A 20,859-nucleotide genomic window follows, 5' to 3' on the forward strand; every position below is an offset into this window, starting at 1 on the left:
CCCCTGCTGAGCATCACCGACTTAACTATTCTCCATCTAAGCTTCTCCACTTATAAACGGGAGAAAAGGACACTTGCCTGCTTTTGCATGAGGTAAGGGCAAGTGTTTTTATTGACTATTGTTCTATAAATATTTTTAGAACATACTTCACATCGAACAAGAAGTCGGGTGGCACCTTATAGACTAACAGATATTTTGGAGCATAAGTTTTCGTGGGCAAAGACCCCCTTCGTGAGAGGCATGCATGGATCTTTGCCCGTGACAGCTTATGCTCCAAAATATCTGCTAGTCTATAAGGTGCCACAGGACTTCTTGTTGTTTTTGCAGCTACAGACTGACACTGCTACCCCTCTGATACTTCACACATATGTGACCTATGGTCTTTCATGCCTTTTCGCTTAAATTAAAAACAAAAGTAGCCCTGTAGCTCCTTAAAGGATTCCACTCATTCTAAATCTTTCTTCCAAAGCGGATGAAGTGGGTCTTACCCACAAAAGCTCGTTACCTAATAAAAAAAATTGTTAGTCTTTAAGGTGCACCAGGACTGCTTGTTTTTGTGAAGCTACAGACTAACGTGGCTACCCCTATGGGACGGCTTAAATTAAAGTCAAACGAATGCTAAAGAGTTTTCCTCGCTCTCAGCCTTTAAGGAGACTATTCCAGATATTAGACTATAGTCTGGTTTTTCTCCTCTTCAGTCCAACACGCTAAGGTTTTATGTTTTCTCTTTCATCATATGTGTTTAATACAAATGTGCATATCTTGTTTTGATGTCAGGCTTTATACAATAGTCCAGTTTAGTGTTGGTATTTGTCTTTTCCTAAGATATAAAAGCAACGTGTTTATAAAATCAAGTCTTTGTGAATGGTTTGTAAAACCATTTTGTGCATTAGCGCTGAAGAGTTTCTTGAAGTCTAGTCTTTCTTTTATTATCAGGTTGAGTATTTTTTATAAAAAATAAGAATAATGCTTAATTGTGTTATCTGGCATGATTAAGACTTGAGCAAAAGAGGCCAAGGCTGAAATAAAGCAAGAGAAATAGGAGCTCCATCAAAATGAATGACTCAGAGCTGTTTTCTGTATCCACCATACGGCAGAAGTGATAAACTCCTAAACTCCAACCAAAAAGGTATTTTATTTTGGCCCAGACATGCACAAACTTGAACAATTATTTCCAGACAGTGTTTCTCACAGAGCAGGTTGCTGCTCCCTGAAGGCCACAAAAGCACTCGCCAGGGGCACAAACAGATCTCTCAATTCTTCCACAGTCTCAGTTTCCTCTTTAAAGAAATGAAGTAAGCCTCTAGTGCTTTTATTTGTGCAGAAAACCTTCACACCCAGAGGCCCAGTCCATACTTGTGAGGCTTTGCTGGTATTGCTACACTGCTGTACTACCCAGCAAAGCTCTCCTAGAACACCAGAGCTGGAAGAAACCCCCAGAGGTCATCAAGTCCAGTCCTCTGCCCTTCCTGCCAGCATTGCCTATCCAATGTGCTCTTAAATATCTCCAGTGATGGAGATTCCACAGCCTTCCTAGCTACAATTCATTCTGGCCAAAGTTCTCTCTCCTGGCATACTCCAGGATCAGTCTGGCAAAAGCTTTTCCCACCATAGCCCTGGCGGTCACAAGTTACCTCTTGGCACCAGCCCTGACTCCCGCGGCCACTCAAGAAAATGTTTGTAGCATAGGCTTGATCTGAGTTTGCAGACAGCCTGAAACAACAGCTCTGAAATGGGAACTTTCCCACCTCTTTCCAAAGGTGCTCACACAGATTCCAGGACTATTGCTTTAGACGTCAGCATGGGTCTCCATGTCGCTGCTCAGCAAAGCATAGGTGGAAGGAGAGGAGGAATCCTGGCATGGAGACCTCCTGCTGTGGGGCTGGGGCAAAGGTGCCCAGATTCAGAGGCATTGGGCCTTCACCAACATGTCAGAGGGTTGCAGAGCAGGGATCGTCTTTCTTTCCCTGAAGGCAGTGCGGGCTCAGCTCTCCAGCATTTGGGAAATGTTGTGCTAACTGAAATCGATGTTTCCTGAATGGGAGTTCAGTGTCTATAGGGAAATGCAGGGGAGGGGATCTTATCTCGGATTAGACCGTGTCATGGGGCACTGAAGAGATTTCTATCCCCTCCCTGAGGCAGGGGGTGGGAGGAGACCTGGGCATAGGAGGACTGAGGAGATGTCATCCCTCCAAAACTCCCTCACTTGCTAAGGGAGTATGTGGGCTACACCACTAGCCCCATTGTCCTGGTGGCTTGAGCCTTCACCCTTTCAAGAAGGGCTAGAGGCACAAAGGCCACCGCTGAGAGCCCCACCCCTGCATGGGTGTTCAGGGGCTTGGAGAGGAGGGTACAAGGAGTCCCCCTTACATGTCCTATGCAGAGACCGTATAAAAATGTAAGAACGGCAGGACTGGGTCAGACCAAAGGTCTATCCAGCCCAGTCTCCTGTCTGCTGACAATGGCCCATGCCAGATGCCCCAGAGGGAGTGAACAGAACAGGGAATCATTGAGTGATCTCTCCCCTGTCATCCATTTCCAGCCTCTGATAAGCAGAGTCTAGGGACATCATTCCTACCCCTCCTGGCTAATAGCCACTGATGGATCTCATCTCCATGAAGTTATTTAGTTCTTTTTTGAACCCTGTCAAAATCTTGGTCTTCACAACCTCCTGTGGCAAGGAGGTCCACAGGCTGACCATGTGCAGTGTGAAGAAGAGCTTTCTTTCGTTGGTTTTAAACCTGCTACCTGTTAATCAGGGCTCTTAATGTAGCTCAGTGTTACCCAGGAGGGTATTGAGGGCCTGATCTTCTGTGCAGCAAGGAGAGGGCCCTTATTAGTGTCTTTCAGCAATGGAGGAAAGTCCAATCCTGCCCATGAGGACTAGACTCAAAGAGATGGAAAAATCTGCAGCTGTCAGGGGAGGAAAGCTCACTTTTCTCATGTACCTCCCAGGGCTGACCGGAGCAGCCTGGCTGTTTATACATTCGATGGGTTAAATTAGCATGATTATCAGTTTACTAAAGTGGAGCTCTTACTGTTGTGCCTCCTAAATAAAGCAATTACTGTATCTCTGGGCCAGTATATTAGCTGACACCATTTAATTAAAGTCTAATTTGTCTGGGAATGCAAATATTTCAAATTGGCATGCGGTGCTTTATTTCATTCAGTTCTTGCAAATCATTCTCCATTGCCTCAAGCTGGCAGGTGTCTGGGTGGCAGAAGAACCACTGTTCTGCAGGTTAATGGTTGGTGTCCAGCGAGTCAGACCCCAAACTCATGTGAGTCACAGCCCTTACGCTGCTCTATCTTCAGAAACAATGAGAAGTCCTGTGGCACCTTATAGACCAACAGATATTTTGGAGCATGAGCTTTCGTGGGCAAAGGCTCACTTTGTCAGATGCGTGCCCATGAATGGTTATGCTCCAAAACATCTGTTAGTGTATAAGGTGCCACAGGACTTTTCATTGGTTTTGTGGATACTGACTCACGGGGCTACCCCTCTGAGGCTGCTCTGTCTTACAGAATTTCTGGGTTTGGGGGTAGATCTAGGGGCTGGCAGGAGAGTTAAGTGTTTCTACCCACTTGGATGGTGAGCCAGAGGGTTTTCTTAAAGGTAGGGGTTGGGAAAAAGGAGCAGATTTTCAGATGAGCTTGGCCCTCACAGTTACGAGCAGATGGTTCTTTAAATATAAAGCTTCCAAAAGAAGTAACTCCCCCAAAAACCTGGGTGAGGAACTAAGTATCCCAGTGGGACCTGCTGAGTGCTGAGCAGTCTTAAAAATCTGTATTTTATTTAAATGCTCAAATGGGAGGTGAGTTCTTTGGCAAACCTGGTCCCAAGTGTGGGTGCCAGGCCTTTGAAAATCTGCCCCATATTAATATAGGATCAACAGGCACCAAAAGTATATAACTAAGAGGAGATGGGGAGTTAAAGAATCCCCTTCCCATGAATCCAACCAAACAGTGCAGAATTCAGATACAAAATTAATCATAAAGGATCAGGGGATGAACTCCTGGTCCCTCTGAAGTCCCTGGTAAGATTACCATTGATTTCAGCGGGTCAGGGCATCATCCACAGTGTTTGATGAGCTAATTCAAGAGTTAAACTGAACAGGTGGTTGCAGCAAAAGATAAAATAGCGCAGAAAGCTGCCCTGCTAATAAAGTCACATTGTGCACAGTAAGTATATTTTCAAAAGAATTCCCTGGACTTTGAGCAACAGAAGCTGAACGGCTTTAGTAATTGCGGTTAGATGTGCCAGCTAGGAATAAATTTGAGCAGAAAGAACAGTCACTGCTAGCCAAGGGTAGATCATTTACTGTCTGTGCTGCTAATCAATGCAAAATATGCCGTGTGTGTGTGTGTGTGTGTGTGTGTGTGTGTGTGTGTGTGTGTGTGTGTGTGTGTGTGTGTGTGTGTGTGTGACTGACTGACTGACTGACTGACTAATGGTCCAGGAAAAAGGCTTTAAGCATATAAAATAAGACAGTGATGGCTTTGGTCAGATATTCTCTGGGTGTTATGTTGTGATTGTTAATGTTGGATTTAGTGATGTCACATTAGACAACAGATGCAAGCTGGAAAGTGAGAAAGTAGCACATGATGGGTATGTTTATGCTGCAATGTAAGACCAGGGTTTGTAGAACTCGACTTAGCAAACCCTGAGTTTGTTACCACGGGCATGAGCATCTCCACGCACTTGTAACCCCAGGTTAGGGATTCTTGGGCCCATGGTCCCAGTCTGGATCTCTGGCAGCTGCACTGCATTCTGTGGGCCTGAAACTAGCCACCCACATCACAGACTTCCTAGTGTCTTCCCAAAATGTGGCCATCGTGTGCCTTTCTTCATGGTGCACTTTGAGAAAACCTGATTGTCCACCAAACTCGACTGTCCAGAGGACAAAGGAAATTGGCCCATGGGACTGAGGGATAGTTTTACCAGACCCTCATTGCTCGAGTCCTCTGGAGGCTGTGTCTTCACTGGAAAGAAACAGGGCTTCAACCCTGGGTCCTGTCTTGACTCATGCTCAGACCCAGCTTCCTGGTGGGGACTGGGGATCCTGGATTAATGTGATTTGTGTGTAGATGGTGTATAGGGACGAGGCTTGAGCCTGAGTTTGAACCCTGATCTTACACTGCAGTGTAGACATACCCCATGTTGACCAACATGTTGCAAAAAACCTCAGGAATTTTAAGCAAGCCCTTATTTAAAAAATAATTTTGTAAATTGCTTTAAAAAACATTCCAGCCTGATCTTCCGTCTGAACCGGTGAGGCTGGAAGAGAAGAAACAAAACAGTTGGAGGCCATTATCTGGTTAAGTTACCGTCAAGATGCATCTAGTTATTCATCACCTGCCATTTGGAGAGGTGCCTGACACTGAGCTTCTGATTTTGACGTGCCTCAATGAAGTAGCGTAGGAATCTGCTCAAAGACTTTCTCTATAAGTTTTTGGCTCCAGCTGAAGCTGATGATATGTCCTAATGACACAAAGCTGGAGAACACTGTCCCGTATACAGAGAGTTGAACTTGTAGGATACAGAACAAAGGATTTCAGGGCTTTTGAAATACAAGAGCGTCTGCTTCAATGAACGTTAAAGGAACTGAGTTGTTGACAGAATAACCTTTTTGTGCCTCGAATTAAAAGATACACAGCTGCCCAGTAAAGCCCCTTTAAACAGGGAAACATTAAAAATACACTCCCCATGTTGCAGAGGGCACGAACACAGGCAGACCCCCAGCTGGCGTAAATAGGCTGAGCTCTGCAGGAGCTATTTCACACGAGGACCCAGCTTTAAACCAAGTATCTTTCAGTAAACAGCAGAGGCCTATTAAAAAGATACAGTTGCTGAGAAATAAATTTTCTCCCTGGAACTGGGAAAGGAGTAGGGGAAGGGGGAGGCACGGAAGAAATGTTCTCCCTGCTTTGGCAAACGATATTATCCTCGGCGTTTTTTACATATGTTTGCCTGCAATAAAGATAAGCTGTTGCCGCTTGTTTTCCAGCATAAAGGGGAGAAGAATGTTAGCCTCTTTAGTAAGCTGACAATCTCCTCTTCAGGCACCATGATGGTGTAGGCCCCATAGAGGAAGGCACTAGATCTTGTGCTTAATTTTGTGCTCATTCTTCACTCCCATTGACTGTGCTGTGCTGAACAGAGACCGACTTCAGCCTGAGCTTAAGGCTGAGGCATGCTTTGAAATGCTTCTCTAGGTTGGGACCCCTGTGTGCCTGTTTCCCTTGGCCAAACCCTTCAAAGTATTTATTTCAGACCTTTCATTCGTTGCCAGTACAGGCCGTGTCATGACAAACATTGAATCCCAGGATTGGAAGGGACCTCCAGAGGTCATCTAGTCCTGTCCCCTGCCCTGTGTATTTTTAGACCACTGACAATCAGTCCACATCTAACGAGCGCCTGTGTCTCCTTCAGGTGTAGCCTATGTCACTTCAAGGCTCCTCCTGGAGGGCAGCACATAGGTGCTTCCCAGTGCTCTTAGAAGAAGGGCATCCCTGCCCCATCCCTTCCTTCCTGGAGTGCCAGCAACAGCTGATTCAAGCTGGTCTGGGAACCCCCACTGGTCTGGGAACCTACCACCTTCCCAGAGCTCTGCCAACAGCTGATTTCTGTCGCTCCTTGAGGGAGAGAGTCCCTGCTCCTCCCTGTCCCTCTAGGAGCGCAGCGAAGCTGCGGACTGGAGGAACAGAGCCAGCTGAGCTCAGAGGCAGAGCCAGCTCCAGGGGGAGACCTCTTCTCCTTGCTGGCCGTGGTACAAAGGCTGAGGATAAGGAATGTTGCTGCATGGAATGGTAAAGGTGGTGGAGGGAACGCAGTAAACAGCACGGTGTGCTCACCCCAGGCTAAATGTACTTCTCCTTGTGTTCATTGAAAATCTGAGAGTAGTTGGTTATATTTATAATTATATTTACTATGATCCTATGGGTGGGGTGCAGGGCACATGCAAGTCTTGGGGTTCTATGGATTAATGGTGGTTACAAATGTGGCTCTCGAGTAACCTCATGGTGAGTGCCACTGTTCTAGGCTGCTCCTGATGGGAGTTTGCTTAGCTTGCTCTTAAAAATCCCCAGCCCCTGCAAGGCAATTGATTCCAGCTGCTCTGTCAGTTGGGGCATTTTTTCTAATGCAGGGTGACCACATTGCTCGCTGGCAGGCGTTCCCAAACTTTATACAGCTGGGACCTGGTTCTTTTCAGTATCTCTTTTTGCGGCCCAAAAATATAAATGCATATAAAAAAAAAGAAAAATGAATAAATTGTCCCTGTTTATTTACTCACAATAATAATAGTACATGGTGATAATTTGTATCCAGCAAACCCTCATTTTACGCGGCTTCACGTTGCACAAAACTCACACTGATGTGAGTTTCGCCCAATGTGAAGCTGCTGGGCTGTCAGCCTGCCTAGCTTCCCGCAGCGGCAGGCAGCCAGGCAGACTAAAAGCCCCTTCGCTTGCCCTCCCAGAGTGGTACTAGGCCCTGCTCTGGGAAGATAGGGGGAAGGCTTTTTGCTCGTCTAGCTTCCCGCAGAGGCAGGCAGCCAGGCAGGCTAAACCCCACTTCCCAGAATGCATGTGTAGTACCCAGAGGTACTGAGACCTCATCTGGGGAGAGTGAAGTCTCTGCTCTACAGCCTCAATGGTAAACCAGCTGGCCTATAGCTCATGTGGTAGAGTGCAGGGCTGTAGCCCCTAGGCTTGCAGGTTCTATCCCTTGTGCTGGCAACCTGGGTCTGTGGGTGTTATGCATGGCTAAACCCCCTCAGCAGCTCAACCTCCCAACTCCTCTGTGCATTCCCCAGCTTGTTTCCCCCCAGTGGGGGGTCCCAGCTGTATGACTGGAGCTTCCCCAACCCTCCCAGGCCCTAGCTCACCACCCCAGTTCAACCCCTCCCCTGCCTGGCTCAACTCCCAATGTTCCCAGCTCATCTCCCCATGTAGGGGGCTCCCAGCCCTGGGGAAGTGGCAGCCATGGATACCCCCCAAGCCCTGCCTGGCTTATGTGTGTAATACCCAGAGGCAGTGAGACCTCATACTAGGGTGAGTGAAGTCTCTGCTCTACAGCCTCAGCTGAGAGCCAGCTGGCCTTTCACGCAGGAGGCAGAGCAGAGGGCTTTAGCCCTATGATCACAGGTTCAATCCCTAGTGCTGGTGACCTGGGTCTGTTGGTGTTACATGTGAGATTCAAGGCATGCGGGAGTTGGGTGGAACTGTGCACCATGAGGAATTACTGCATTTGCTAAGGAGCAGTACTGTGCTGGGCACCACGCTTTGAGAAGCACTGCTCATATGGCAAATATGGGACACTGGCCTGCAGGGATGGGGGGCTGCTGTCTCCTGTCAGGGCTGCTGCAGCTTCCTGACGAAGGGGAGCAGCGGATGGGGGGTCCACAACCTCCTTGCAGTCGGCAGGGGTTCCTGGCAGCAGTGGCTGCTGCACTGGGGAACCAGGCAGCTGCCCCACAGAGGAGCTTCCACATAGCAGGAGCCACTTCCTTGAGGTGTGGGGTGGTGGGGAATGAGGTGTGGGATGTCAGGGGAGCTCACTGGCAGTGGGGGCTGCCACTGTGGGGTGCTGGGCAGTGGGGCAGCTGCCCCATGGAGCTGCTCCTCTGCGCAGGAGTTGCTGCCTCAAGGTGCAGGGCACTGGGGATCAGGGCAGTTGCCCATGGGGGAGCTCTCTGGCTGTGGGGGCTGCAACCCCAAGACATGAGGTGCTGGGGAACAGGAGCCCTGCAAATATGGGACAATTTGCTCATTTTCTTAAAAACATCAGGACGCCTGTGAGACAGCTTAAATAAGGGACTGTCCTCCGAAAAATGGGATGGATGGTCACCTTACTCTAATGCATTTCAAAACTATTGCTTCTTGTCCTCTTCTCGAGGTTAACAAGAATTCTCTGTCTATTCATTATAGCAACCTTTTGTGTCCCTGAAAATTATCATGTCCCACCTCAGCCCTCTGTTCTCTGGACTAAACAAACCCAACATTTTTAATATTCCTCGACAGGTCACGTTCTCTGGACCTTTAATCATTTTTGTTGCTCTTCTCTGGTCTTTCTCCAATTTATTCACCTCTTTCCTGAAATGTGGCACTCAGAACAGAGCACATACTCCAGTGGAGGCCTAATCAGTGCAGAGTAGAGCAGAAGAATTACTTCTTGTCTTGTTTACCACACTCCTGCTATGGTTTAACCCTCTCTCATCTGGCACTCTGTCATCTGGCAACGTCCATAAGCTGACATGATTTTAGTTAGCTGGACAATCACTTATCATGGGTGTGGCCAAATTTTCCTCGGTCCCAAAAAGTTTGTTTACAGCCACCAATTCTGGCTCTCAGTATTCGGCGCTATAATTTAGCTCTAATTTACACCCCCCCCCCGCAAATGTCTTCTAAGAACCCAATCAGCAGTGAAGTTTTGGTAGTGCTGATACACAGTATTAACCTCCCGTGGTTCAGGAAATTCTCTTGTACAGCACCAGTCAGATCCTGAGGGTGCTCCACTAGAAAGGTTCAACCTACAATACAACCCAGAATAAGGCTTGCTTCTTAGCAAGTATTACACAATTGACTCTCTGCTTGTCAGCCGCTATGACCCCCAGATCCCTTTCTGTAGTACTCCTTCCTAGGCAATCATTCCCATTTTGTATGCGTGCAACTGATTGTCCCTTCCTATGCGGAGCACTTCAGATTTTTCCTTATTGAATTACATCCTGATTACCCGAGACTGTTTTTCCAGTTTGTCCAGATCATTTTTAATTTTAATCTTATTCTCCAAAGTACTTGCAACCCCTCCCAGCTTGGTATCAGCTGCAAACTTTTAAAGTGCACTCTCAATCCAATCATCTAATCACTGACTTAGTTTCTTGTATCCAAAAGCTTCTGTTCCCATTGGTATCACTGAGACGTCCAAGGACAGACATCGGACAATTAATAGCAGTGCTAATAAAATAGCACTTCCCTTCCCCAGTATTCAAAGCATTGGCCAAAGGTGAGCTAGAGTTGTTGTCCCCATTTTAATGAAGGACAAACTGAGGCACAGAAGGGTGAAGTGGCTAGTTCAAGGTTACTCAGCTAGTTGGAGCTGGGAACAGAATCCAGATGGATGCCATCTCCATTCCACCAGGCTGTCTCACACAATGGCACAGCAGCTCTGAAAGACGCGCAGGGAGGGGAAGCCAGTCAGATGATAAGTGGCTTTAGGGCTTCTCTCCAGTTGAAACTTAACTCAGAGTAAGGTAGGGTGTGAATTCCTGAGTAGCTCAATGTGTAGATACAACTTATTCTGAAATAACAAGCCTGTTCCTCTTTCGTTTAATCCACTTTGTGGATTAAGTGGATAAAGCTAAACGAGAACAAAGGCACTTCATTCCAACGTAAGACTGTCCACACCTCACTAGTCAGTAATCACTCCAGGTTCAGACAGTCATTGTAAATCCTGAGGTATAGCTGAGAATTGGACCGCAGACTATAATGTCCAAAACCTCTGTGGTCTGATTGGGGTGAAAGTAACTTAAAATTTCTTACAGGTACTTTCCTGTTGCAACCTGGGTCCCTGCCAGCTCTTAAAATATCTCCCATCTGGCTTTTGCTGCAGCTCAGCACCTTTTAGCAGTAGCTGCGCACCCAGGCCCACCTGCTTCCTTTCACCTCTGGTTCTGATCAAGGAATAAGTAAACCCCTTTGGGTTTTCATGTAACGTTAATTCTACTTTCTTTCTAGAGCAGCCAGCGTTGTTCCCTTTTATGCAGTATTGCTGTTTATTATTCATCCTGACAGAACAAAAGGAAGGAATAAGAGAGACACATGCATGCAAAATCCTGTGAGCTGTTCAGTGTAATGCAGAATGAGGACACTAGGCTGATTTCACACCTATATTGTAGATCCTTCTTATCTAATGGAGATGTCTACTACTTTGCTTATTTTACTTTATTGTGAACCTATTGTAGCAAAGTGCTTCTGACAGATCATAATATATAGAAAACAAGTGCTGCCTCTCCCCACATACTCTGTTAATACAGCTGGTGGAAAAATACAGCTTAATTCTCATGGAAAAAACATGAAATGAAACTATCTCATTCAAAAATATTTTTGCTGAAAATGAGGCTGGAAAAAATTCAAAACAAACTGAAAAAAGTAGATTGCATTCTGAATTTTTTTGCTCTGGTTTCCAAACCAAAACCAAAATCAAAAGGAGTTGCAATAAACACTGAAAAATTCATGAGCATTTTATTGTCGTTATGAAGCATTTAAATGGTGATGCACATTTGGTGAAAAAAGGTAGAAAAATGGCAATCATTTACATCTGTTAGCGACTGCACAATTGGTTTTTGGGATTCACACAGATATGTTTTTGTCAAACACAAGTGAATGGGTTCAACACTGGGGTCAAAGAGGTGAAATTTTATGGCCTGTGTTTTACAGGCCAGCCTAGATGATTAATGGTCCTTTCTGGCCTTAATCACAGAGCGAGAATATCCTTTAAAGCAGATGTGATGCTTTAATGTAATTAGATTCTCTTGCTTTCAGTGTAATGCACAAGCAAACAGTGAAATTTTGGCTGTTTGTCACCCGCTCTGAGGGCTTCTGTTGCACATGGAGAGATTTGAAGCTTTATGGGTAGGTCTGTAATGTTGCTAAGTTTCTGAGAGGCCTGCCCAGGGGGATGCAAAGGGGCAGTTGCCCCTGCGCCTGGCATTTCAAAGAGCACCAGTCACCACCGCTACTTGGCAGCGTCAGCGGCTAGAGCTCTGGGCCCATTTGAACTGGGGTGACAGCGCTGTTCTGGCTGTGTGCGGCTTTCAGGAAATGTAGGGAGGAGCCCAGTGCCGCGGTGTGGGCGGTGCTGAGGGCTGAATGCTTTTGGCTCCACCCCTTCTGTCTGTGGCTCCTCACGGCACAGAGCCGCCCCCACCTCACCTGGCTCCGGGGCCCACGACGGCTGTCGGCGCTGCAGTTTGAGTCTATTTTCTGGGCACAAATTCTCTCCCTCTCTTTTCCTGTGTCCAACATGGCTGCAAATCAGATGAAATCACATCTGCACCAGCAATCTGAAATATGATGAATACTGTTATTTCCTTGCACAATTTTCTAGTCACACTGAGTGCTCTCAGCTGCTTGAATTTATCTCTGCCTCGTATTCCCTGCCTGACCCTGATCAAGATTTGTTTTAGTTATCAGCTCTGCTTTCACCATTCTACTCCGAGACGCCTTCCTTGCGAGATTCCATTTAGGTAGTCCTAGGACTGTCATTTCCTTTGTCCAGTGCACCTGTATTCCAAACAGATAACTATACAATATACAATACTCGCTGTATGATATTATTTACTTGTTGCAATCCACGAAGACTGATCTGTTTTCTTAAAGCAGGTCCCTGAGCACTAAAACTCCTGATTTAGAAAAGACTTCCCAGAAGTGTACGGCTTTTTATTTTATTGAAGGAAATAATGCACCATCCAGATTGGCTCTCAGTCATAATGTATTAGTATTGTATGCTGTAGATGGAATGCAGTGCATTGTGGATTACAGTACAATAAACTCCATGTAAGCAAGAAAGCTTCACAAAGCCAAAACAGGCTTTGGCAGCCCTTGATTGCTAGTTACTAATATAAAGAAACATTTTATTACAGCTAATTGTCACACACATTATTATCTTTCCAAGCCCCTGAGTCTGCCTCGCTAAACACCCACAGAGGTAGAATTACTCACTGTCTCCTGAGGAGAGAAACATAATTATTTAAAAGTTGCTGCCATTAACTCAGGAGGAACCCGCGGGCTTGTCCTCACACAAGCCGTCCCATGGGAAGACTGCAGGGCGACTATTCGGGCATGTAACTCTTTGAAAAATCAGCTCCCAAGGTTCTTAGCTTTCTGTATCAACTTATAGGTGGAGTTTCAACGATGGCAATTATATCACCTTAGAAACATCTGAATATGAGCTGTAAATAATAAATTCTTCGGTGGGTGTGACCCTTCTCCTTTGGGGGCTCAGTTCTGCAACCCTTACTCAGGACCTGCTCCTGGGCCAATTGGTGTCTTCCCAGGGAGTGTAGAGGGAAGAGATGTTCACCCCACCCTTCCCCCTTGTTCTGAGAGGATTCGTTAATGGGCAGGGTTGGTCAAGAGCTGTAGTAGGAGTCTGAGAAGACCAGAGAGACGGGCAAATGAGCCAAGAATAGATAGTTGCTCTGAGAGGAGGGTGAAGCAGCACTTGAGGCTGGAGAAAATGTCCCCCTTGCTGCACAGGGCCCTGAGATTGAAGCCTGAGGAAAGGTGAGGGGAGTACGACACCTCAGTTTTGACACAACAGGGGAAGCTGGTGCCAAAGTGGAGAGACTGAAGCTGCACAAACCCAGCTAGAGGGCTGAGGCCGGGGGAAGGCAAAGGGTGATTCGTTGGTGCCCTGCATCGAGAGGCGAAGGCTGGTTTTTCAGTTATCCTAGAAAAGGATAATTCAGCCAGTAGGCCAAGCTACTTAAGAACAAGGGGGAACTGAGGCACAGGTACATCCACATTACAAGAGGGAGCTTGCAGATCAGTGGGAAACTGATTGTACGTCTACACATACTGGGGTTCGATTCTGCATGCCTAGGTGGGACACAGAATATCGAATGATCAGGGCTCAATAGGTGACCTCTGTACTCCTCAATATCGCGAGAAGTAAGGAAGGTCGAAGGGAGAGTTTCTCCCATCAACCTCCGTCAGTGAGGATGGCCAGATAAGTTGATCCTAGATGAAGTTGATTCCAGCCGTGGAATTGTCATAACTAGAATTGTGTATCTAGGATCAACTTTCAGGACTAGTGTAAACCTGCCCTGAGAGAGTGACCACACCTGTGATATCAGAGAGGTACGTTCCTTTTAACCTGCCCATGGGATGTTTCTTCCACTGCCCAAAATGTTTATGCGACGGCAAGGGTCCCATGTATCCTGGATCTAATGAGTCACATCTATGCTCCTGCCAGGCACCTCAGGAATATGGTGTGGAAATCTGGCCCATAAACATGCTGGCTGGCCATAGTACCAAGAAGATTTCTCTGCTGTTGGGGGAGAGGGGGCTGTTCGTACTCCTTCATTCTGGGGTACTCCAGCCGGCTGAAAGGATTTGAGAATGAGAACTTCTGACTGTGCTCTGCACAGAAAAATACATGACTTTCTGCAAGTGAGGGGAACTCTGGAATGACAGGAGATGCTGACACCCTCCCATTCCCTGGTCTCTGGAAGGAAAAGTTTAAAATAAACTTTTGGACTAGTGCACAGTGCTGAATTTCTTTATTTCTAACAAGCAAGTGTCTAGCACCAAGGGCGCTCAGGCCAGGTCTACACTACAGGGAAAAATCAATGTCAGATACCCAACCCCAGCCACGTGAATTGAGTAGCTGGAGCTGACATACCCAAAACTTATTTTTTATTGCCAACCCCACAGCAGGAGGTTGATGGGACAAACTCTCCCTTTGAATTCCCTTACTCATTGTGAGAGTGTGAAAGTACCATGGTCAACATTAGAACCCTAATGGTTCTATTTAGTGTGGCCTCATTAGGCAAGCTAAATTCAACCCCAGAAGGTCGACCACCACAGCACTGATCTTCCAGAAAGTGTCACTGTCCCCTCCAGTGTTTGCTGCTGCTCCGTGATGCCCATCATTTGCCATGAGAATAGGGCCCATGACCATGCCATCTAGTTGAAAGGTCTATCTGCGGTCTCATCTCCTTCCTATTGCTTGTCCTGGGGGCCAGAGAAGTACTATGGGGACCTGAATTTGCCACCTGGTGGACTCAATCCAGCTCCAGTGACAGTCAATGTAAAGATTCCCACTGAGTTGAAGCTCTGCTGAAGAGTTTGTGGGTTTGGAATGCCATGGTCAACTCAGTGGTGTCTGTCTGGTCTATTCAGAGACCTCTGTTGACCAGACAGACTGTATAAAGCCTTGTCCTTATCCTCTGTCACCTTCACCCTGAACATGCCACATCCGAGTGGTGGGGGGAAATGCGTGTGTTCAAAAATCCTGATACCACTACATTCACCATGGTGGGAGTCAAGTCCAGTCCAGAAACAAGACAGACCTTGGAGAAACACTGTTCATTGTAAGGCATCAGCTCAACCAGGCTACTAAACTCCTGTGTGATCCATGACGCTTTTGGCATGCATAAGGTGCAGGCTGTCTTTCATCTCCATCTAGCTTCCTCTGTTCCTGACCCTTGGAAGAGCTCCAGCCTTTATTTCTGACAACAGGCATAAAAAGGAGGCTCTGAGGCACCTCCCTGAGCTGGAGCTATTGGTGGAGTGGGTGGGGAGGATACAGTACACACCCAGGGCATTGCTTATCAAACCCCAGTGCTCTGGAAGCAGAGAAAATCCATGCGAGTGACTGCATTGTGCTCTGGCCCAGTTCTCAGCGACTGGGAATGCATACAGTACATCCCTGGTGCAGCTGTAGAAAAGGGTCAGAAGGCATCACCAGGTAGCCCGAAGGGGTGTTTTGTAAACTTGCCCTTAGGGTCCTCAACAGGTGTTTTGACTGACTAAAGATTAGAGGTCCGTGTGGTCACTCTAGCTAAGTCACCTTCCCTAGGATAAGTTTCAGAGGGGTAGCTGTGTTAGTCTATTTCATCAAACACAAGGGCTGCATCTACACTAGCACACTACGTCGAAGTAGCCTATTTCAACGTAAGAACATCGAAATAGGCTACTTCGATGCGTATCGTCTACACGTCCTCCAGGGCTGGTGCCGTCGACGTTCAATGTCGAAGTAAAGACGGAGAACGTCGAAAGGAGCCACCCTGGAAGGAAATGTGGAGCATTCACACACACAAGTGCTCCCTGTCGAAATAAGGGGCCAGCAAAGCCCCAAGCTGCTCCCTTAAAGGGTCCCTCTCAGACACACTTGGCCTGCACAGCATGAGATCCACAGAGCCAAGCACCCTGTGAATGCAGCATGACCCTGTGAATGCAGCATGGACTCCCAGCTGCAGCAGCAGCAGCAGCCAGAAGCCCTGTGGTAAGGGCTGCTGAGTGCGGTGACCATAGAGTCCCAAAGGGGCTGGACAGAGTGTCTCTCAACCCCTCAGATGATGGCCACCATGGAGGACCCCGCTATTTCGAAGTAGTGGGATGCGGATCATCTACACATGCCCTATTTCGACGTTCAGCGTCGAAGTAGGGCACTATTCCCATCTTCGGATGGGAATAGTGATTTCGATGTCTAGCCACCTAACATCGATTTCAACGTTGAAATAGCACACAGCACGTGTAGACGCGACGCGTGCTATTTTGACATTGTGCCAGCTACTTCGAAGTAGCTGGCTCGTGTAGATGCACCCAAGGAGTCCTGCGTAGTGGCACTGACAGCTGCCAAGGGCCCAGAGGCAAGTGGGCGCGGAGATGCCAAGGGCAGAAGGGGCGGGGCTTAGATGACTGCCCTCCCCCACTTGCTCCCTCACGGCTGCGCAGAGCGGCAGCAGAGCGCTCCATGGCATTTCAAAGGAGTCCATGGGCAACAGTCCATGGGCAACAGCACCCTTTGCTGCCCACTGCCAGTGGGCCCGATCCCGTAGCACCTTGAAAACTAACAATGTTAAAATTACAAGCAGTCCTGCGGCACCTGAGAGACTAATCAATTTATTCAGTCATGAGCTTTTGTGGGCAAAACCCACTTTCCCCACAAAAGCTCATGACCTAATAAGTTTGTTCATCTCTCAGGTGCTTTCGAACAACCGCCTCTGAGAATTTTAAAATTGTTAGTCTCTACAGAGCCTTACCTAAGCTCTTACCTATGATGACTGTTATGACAGGTTTGAGAAATGCACGCCTCCATGGACTGATAAGAACAAGACCTTCTGACTACATAGTTTTATGGTGGCACCAGATTTTTTTCAGAGTATTCAAATGTATTTTTTCTATAACTTTTGATATCAGCTAGGGGGTCTCGACCAAGTGGCATGATCCTTTTATAACCATTTGTATTCCTCTGTGCAGTTTCGCTGTTGGCTGAAACACTGTATTTCTGGTAGATGAGTGTGTGGGTGTGAGTCCTGCCATAGGTTATGCTGTATACAAGACTGGGATTTTTCCAATCCAGTAACTCTGGTTCCTTATTTGCAGGGCATAATAGCCCCATTCTCCTCCTCTTTAGAATATCATTTTGACTGGATCGAAACAGAGGCCTTTATTATGAAAAGAAATAGCTTGCAACCAAGGCGGCACTAATTCTTTCACTATAGAATCTAGAATAATTTAATCACTGTGTTCAGATTATAAAGCCAGTACTGTATTATTAATAGGCAGGAACACTGATGGCCTGTGTAGCCTCGAAACCGACGGTAACTTCTGAGCAGATCGTAATAGGGATCAAGCTATTTTTTTCAAATTTAATGCTGCTAAGGCATGTTGCCTGGGGAGTTGCTTGCTATTAAGGCACATTTCATAGAATCATAGAACACTAGGGCTACGTCTACACATGAAGCCTAGATCGAAGTAGCCTATTTCGATGTGGCGACATCGAAATAGGCTATTTCGATGAATAACGTCTACACGTCCTCCAGGGCTGGCAACGTCGATGTTCAACATCGACGTTGTGCAGCACCACATCGAAATAGGCGCTGAAAGGGAATGTCTACACGCCAAAGTAGCACACATCGAAATAAGGGTGCCAGGCACAGCTGCAGACAGGGTCACAGGGCGGACTCAACAGCAAGCCGCTCCCTTAAAGGGCCCCTCCCAGACACAGTTGCACTAAACAATACAAGATCCACAGAGCCGACAACTGGTTGCAGACCCTGTGCATGCAGCATGGATCCCCAGCTGCAGCAGCAGCAGCCAGAAGCCCTGGGCTAAGGGCTGCTGCACACGGTGACCATAGAGCCCAGCAGGGGCTGGAGAAAGAGCGTCTCTCAACCCCTCAGCTGATGGCCGCCATGGCGGACCCCGCAATTTCGACGTTGCGGGACGCGCAACGACTACACGGTCCCTACTTTGACGTTCAACTTCGAAGTAGGGCGCTATTCCCATCCCCTCATGGGGTTAGCGGCTTCGATGTCTCGCCGCCTAACGTTGATGTTAACATCAAAATAGCGCCCAGCACGTGTAGCCATGACGGGAGCTATTTTGAAGTTAGTGCCACTACTTTGAAGTAGCGTGCACGTGTAGACACGGCTTAGAACTGGAAAGGACCTTGTGGCAGAACCAAGCACCAGCCAGAGTTTCTAGACCATCCCTGGCAGATGTTTATCTAACCTGCTCTTAAATATCTGCAGTGATGGAGATTCCACAACCTCCCGAGGCAATTTATTCCAGTGTTTCACCACCCTGATCATTAGGAAGTTTTTCTTAATGTCTAACCTAACTCTTCCTTGCTGCAGTTTAAGCCCATTGCTTCTTGTCCTACCAGCAGAGGCCAAGGAGGACAATTTTTCTTCCTCTTCCTTGTAACACCCTTTTAAATGCTTGTAAGCAGTTAAGGCTAAATGAAGCAGGTAAAACAACATACTGTTTTATGCAATATGTCATTGCATTGTAATTAGACAGTGGAATTAATTGTCACTACAAGTCATTGAGGCCACAATCTCAATAATGTTCAGAAAGGCATTGGACATTAATATGGGTGTCATTATCCAGAGTTACAGTAATGCTAACAAAACGCCTGAAGGGATATCATCCTAGGCAGAGGCAGATTATCTGACATCTGCTACTGTGGGGTTTCTTTACCTTCTTCTGAAGAAGCTGGTGCTGGCCACTGTCAAAGACAAGAGACTGGAGTAGATGAGTCTCAGGTCTGAACCAATCTGGCATGTCCTATGATTCCTTTTCCGCTGTCTCTTCCTGCCTCTTTCTTAAATGCTGTTTATCATGGTGTAGGGTTATCTGTACCTCTGACCCCTCTTCTCTTGTCTATTGCTAAATGCAACCCCCTTCTGGGTATAGGCCCTGAGCCTTCACTTGTGGCTGGTTGAATCTGGTTATCTTTCCACTCTCGGATCTGCTGCTGGGACACAGTCCCAGAAATACCAACGGTGACTGTCAACAGGCCTAACTGGACTTGGTACTTGTCCTTCTCAACTTCAGGAGCTGTTAGCAACACATGAGTGACAACCACCTTTCCCAAACAGGAGTATTGTTTCATCTCAACAGTAGGTGCAAAGCACAGCCAGAGAACTGGGGGTTTCAGCCAATAGAAAGTCTGCACCCATTTATCTCATGGGGGTTCAGGCTACTCCCCGACAGTCCCTATCCTTCCTGTGTTTCAGGGCTCAGCTTTTATCCACTCCTAAGTTCTTCAGTTCAGGGTGCCACTTGAACCTGATCAAACTGATTTATTCAGGCCATGAAGGGTAACCTTTCTCAGTTAACAGGCCTGATAATAGTTAATAGTGTTTGCTGATAAACTCTTACATGGGCTATTATGCAGCCTTGTTGTAGCCATGTTGATCCCAGGCAGTGTTCCCTATAAGGTGAATGCTTGGGCAGCTGCCCAGGAGAAATATGGGTGCAGCCCAGCTAACTGAGAGAGCGCCCACAGCTGGTCACAGCTGGCAGTATGTGGTTCTATTGGCGGTGCACAGCTGCATGCAGCTCAGTGCACAGAAGAAAATTTATACCACACATGGATGGAGAGAATTAGGTAAAACATTGATCCCGGGATATTAGGGGCTGAGAAGGTAGGTGAGGTAATGTCTTTTATTGGACCTGATTCTCTCAGTGAGAGAGACCAGGTTTCAGGCTGCACAGAGCTCTTCTTCAGGCCTCTCTGTGTGTTATTGTCCATCTCCCTGGGCAGTTTCTTCACTCTTGAATTAACCCTTTGAAATTACATAGTAATACAATAACAAACAGGTCAGCAAATAACACTGTCATTCACAGAAATATTTCAGGAGTCTTCTACAACCTCCGCAAACTCCAGTTATCCGTTCCTTTTCTCCTGATTTGTTTCTTATATCCTCTCTCTCTCTCTCTCTCTCTCTCTCTCTCTCAGTGTTTCCTCTTTTTTAAACTCCCCTCCCTTTTCTTTCCAGAGACAATTTCTTTCCCCTCGCTCTTCCTTTGTCCCTTCACTATTTCCCCCCACCCCTCGACCTGTTCTCTTTTGTCTGCCTTTCTCTTCCTTCCTTAATCTTTTCTCCCCTTTTGCAGCCCTGTTTAGCTGTCACCCTGACTCTCCCTCCCTCAATCCATCATTTCTGTCTCGGTAGCTCTCCCTTCATTCCTGCCCTATCACCCTGCTTTTCTCCCCAGCTCCTCTGGAGTGGATGAAACTGTGTCCTTGAAAGAACTAATAAAAAAGGGAATTCTGTGGAAATAATTGTAAATGTGGGGGCAGGTGGCCCATGTTTTGTTGAAAGATGATTCTTGTTCTCACATAAAAGAGCAACTCAACTAACAAACAAAGTCTAGAACTTTATCTTTTCCACTACCTGACATCTGAGACAAGGACAGACAGAAAAGAGCAATCAATGTCCTTTAATTAATGACTTAGGGGTGTGTGTGTCCCTGGCCATCTGCCTAGTAACATCAGCTGACAGACAGGGTCAGATCTGGTTCAGGGGAGGGTGGAAGAACCTGCAGCATAGACAGATGTGGGATAATTTGCCCCCATGACAATCTCATCCTTATCCTTCCTGTTTAGAGATGGGCTCGAGCTGTGAAGCATGAGGTTTAATATCCCATCCAGAAGTTTTATTACCATGAACTGTTCCAACTCGGCATATAACCATTACCCATATAAGTGCCCTCGCCCTTTTGCACTATGCTAAGCACAGCAGCCTGACACATCTGAGCTGGAAGCTGACCAGGCTATGCAGCATCGATAAGCTGAAGAACGCTTGTCACTGCTTCCTGTAAAACGCCCGGTAA

At 47.0% G+C, this 20,859-nt stretch overlaps 1 long non-coding RNA gene across 1 annotated transcript in view; it reads right to left on the reverse strand.

Moving 5' to 3' along the window:
- The window catches only part of LOC142014105 (uncharacterized), a 51,601-nt gene that overhangs the window by 27,224 nt on the left and 3,518 nt on the right, over positions 1-20,859 (reverse strand). Inside the window, exon 2 of the long non-coding RNA XR_012645865.1 lies at positions 11,935-12,065. This is a non-coding gene — a long non-coding RNA (uncharacterized LOC142014105). The remainder of the gene's footprint in view (positions 1-11,934; positions 12,066-20,859) is intronic.

Source organism: Carettochelys insculpta, chromosome 6 (assembly GCF_033958435.1).
Source record: "Carettochelys insculpta isolate YL-2023 chromosome 6, ASM3395843v1, whole genome shotgun sequence".
NCBI classification, from domain to species: domain Eukaryota; kingdom Metazoa; phylum Chordata; order Testudines; family Carettochelyidae; genus Carettochelys; species Carettochelys insculpta.